This window comes from Salvelinus sp. IW2-2015, linkage group LG1, assembly GCF_002910315.2.
Source record: "Salvelinus sp. IW2-2015 linkage group LG1, ASM291031v2, whole genome shotgun sequence".
NCBI lineage: Eukaryota > Metazoa > Chordata > Actinopteri > Salmoniformes > Salmonidae > Salvelinus > Salvelinus sp. IW2-2015.
The window spans coordinates 21,579,940-21,583,352 of NC_036838.1; positions in this window are offsets into that span (position 1 = coordinate 21,579,940).

Consider the following 3,413-nt stretch of genomic DNA (forward strand, 5'->3'; position numbering starts at 1 on the left):
CATTCCAAGACTGAAAAAGCCTGGAAGGAGGAAGAGATGACTAGAAATGATTCGGTTGTCCGTTTTATGTGTGGATTAATTGTCGGAGTAGAGAACCTTTGTGCATTTCAGGTAAAAATAACAACATCATAGGGCTCCCGGGTGGCGCAGTGGTCTAGGGCACTGCATCGCAGTGCTAGCTGCGCCACGAGTCCTTGGGTGTCGCGCCCAGTCGGCTAGCTGTCTAGCAAGCCCCGCGACTCGCGAGGTCACGGTGGGGCGACGACATATGAGTATAACAGAACTCATATGGCAGGCAAAAACCTGAGAAAAAATCCAACCAGGAAGTGGGAAATCTGACATTTGTAGTTTTTCAACTCATTCCCTATTGAAGATACAGTGGGATATTGGTCATATTGCACTTCCTAAGGCTTCCACTAGATGTCAACAGTCTTTAGAACCTTGTTTGATGCTTCTACTGTGAAGGAGGGGGGAATGAGAGGGGAATGAGTCAGAGGTCTGCCAGAGAGCCACGAGCTGGTGACGCTCGTTCACGTGAGAGCGAGCTCTGTTCCATTGCATTTCTACAGACAAAGGAATTCTCAGGTTGGAACATTATTGAAGATTTATATTAAAAACATCCTAAAGATTGATTCTATACATCGTTTGACATGTTTCTACGGACTGTAATGGAACTTTTTGACTTTGTCTGCTCGCGCGTCATGAATTTGGATTACTGGGCTGAACGCGCTAACAAAAAGGAGTTATTTGGACATAAATTATGAACTTTATCGAACAAATCAAACATTTATTGTGGAACTGGGATTCCTGGGAGTGTATTCTGATGAAGATCATCAAAGGTGAGTGAATATTTATAATGCTATTTCTGACTTCTGTTGACTACACAACATGGCGGATATCTGTTTCGCTTGTTTTGGTCTCTGAGCTCTGTACTCAGATTATTGCATGGTTTGCTTTTTCGGTAAAGCTTTTTTGAAATCTGACAGTGGTTGCATTAAGGAGAAGTTTATCTAAAGTTCCATGTATAACACTTGTTTTTTCATCAACATTTATGATGAGTATTTCTGTAAATTGATGTGGCTCTCTGCAAAATCACCAGATGTTTTTGGAACTACTGAACATAACGCGCCAATGTATACTGAGATTTTTTTATATAAATATGACATACATGTATTGTGTAACATGAAGTCCTATGAGTGTCATCTGATGAAGATCATCAAAGGTTAGTGATTAATTTATCTCTATTTCTGCTTTTTGTGACACCTCTCTTTGGCTGGAAAAATGGCTGTGTTTTTCTGTGAATAGGCACTCACGTAACATAATCGTTTGTGGTGCTTTCGCTGTAAAGCCTATTTGAAATCGGACACTGTGGTGGGATTAACAAGAAGTGTATCTTTAAAATGGTGTAAAATACTTGTATGTTTGAGGAATTTTAATTATGAGATTTCTGTTGTTTGAATTTGGCACCCTACACTTTCACTGGCTGTTGACATTTCAATCCCGTTAGCGGGATCTCAGCCATAAGAAGTTCCTGCTTGTCGTGATCGCGTTTGATGTAGTGGAACAAAATACATTTATGCACGATAGCGCACGATGGCGCCCGCGCGCAGCCGGTTTGGGTTCTGCGTAAAAGAGCTTTCCACACCTGGATTGTGCAACATTTGCCTATTATTATTTTCAAAACTCTTCAAGCTCAAATTGGTTGTTTATCATTGCTAGACAACAATTTTAATGTCTTGCCATAGATTTTCAAGTATATTTAAGTCAAAACTGTAACTCAGCCACTCAGGAATATTCACTGTTTTCTTGTTAACCCATAAGTGTCTAAGCCCTGTCTAAACCGGTGAAGGGGGGGGGGGGTTTTTATTACTTGCTGTGTTGTACTCACTTCGCCTCCATGGCCTTTATATTTTTATTTATTTATACATATATTTGTTTGCCTTCACCTTCCTTATCTCACTCACTTGCTCCATTGTATATAGACTTATTTTTTTCACTGTATTATTGACTATATGTTTGTTTTACTCCATGTGTAACTATGTGTTGTTGTATGTGTCGAACTGCTTTGCTTTATCTTGGCCAGGTCGCAATTGTAAATGAGAACGTGTTCTCAATTTGCCTACCTGGTTAAATAAAGGTTAAATTAAAAAAAAAAAAAAAAAAACATCTGAGAGATATAAGAAAGATAAGGAAACATTCATATTCTTTTTTTTTTTACATGTATTTAACCCTTATTTTTATACAGTACTTCCATTCATTTTTTCAAATGGTATGGGATTATAATGATGAAAGAACTACGTGAGTTTGTATTTAGAATTTCATGGTCGCACATTCAGATTCGTGGTTGCAAGGACGATTCGCAAATGTGTAATTTAATTTGCAAGCTTATATCATGATGTGTGAAGGATTTAACTTCTCTTGGGTAGGGACAGCATTCGGAATTGTGGATGAAAAGCATACCAAATTAAACTGCCAGCTACTCATCCCAGAAGATAAGATATGCATATTATTAGTGGATTTGGATATAAAACACTCTGAAGTTTCTAAAACTGTTTGAATCATGTCTGTGAGATAACATAACTTATTTAGCAGGCGAAACTCCGAGGACAAACCATTCAATGTTTTTCTTTTTGAGGTCACTGTCTTTTCAATGAGTTTTCATTGGGAAACCAGATTTCTAAGGGACCTTCTTGCAGTTCCTACCACTTCCACTGGATGTCAACAGTCTTTAGAATTGGTTGAGGTTATTCCTTTGTGTAATGAAGAGTACGGCCATCTTGAAGGAGGGTCACTCGAAGTGTCTGTTTGTTAGAAGCGCATGACCAGAAAGCTAGCTACAGTTGGTTTTAATCCTGTATTGAACACAGATCATCCCGTCTTCAATTTGATCGATTATTTACGTAAAAAATACCTAAAGTTGTATGACAAAAGTACTTTGACATTTTTTGTCAAAGTTTACAGGTACCTTTGATATATTTTGTAGTCACGTTTCACAATTTGGGCCGGTGTTTTTCTGGATCAAACGCGCCAAATAAATGGACATTTTGGATATATATCGACGGAATTTTCGAACAAAAGGACCATTTCTGATGTTTATGGGACATATTGGAGTGCCAACAACAGAAGCTCGTCAAAGGTAAGGCATGAATTATATTTTTATTTCTGCGTTTTGTGTCGCGCCTGCAGGGTTGAAATATGCTTCTCTCTCTTTGTTTACAATGGTGCTATCCTCAGATAATAGCATGTTTGCTTTCGCCGAAAAGCCTATTTGAATTCTGACATGTTGGCTGGATTCACTACCAGTGTAGCTTTAATTCGGTATTTTCATGTGTGATTTAATGAAAGTTGATTTTTATAGTAATTTTTATAGTAATTAATTTGAATTTGGCGCTCTGCATTTTCTCTGGCTTTTT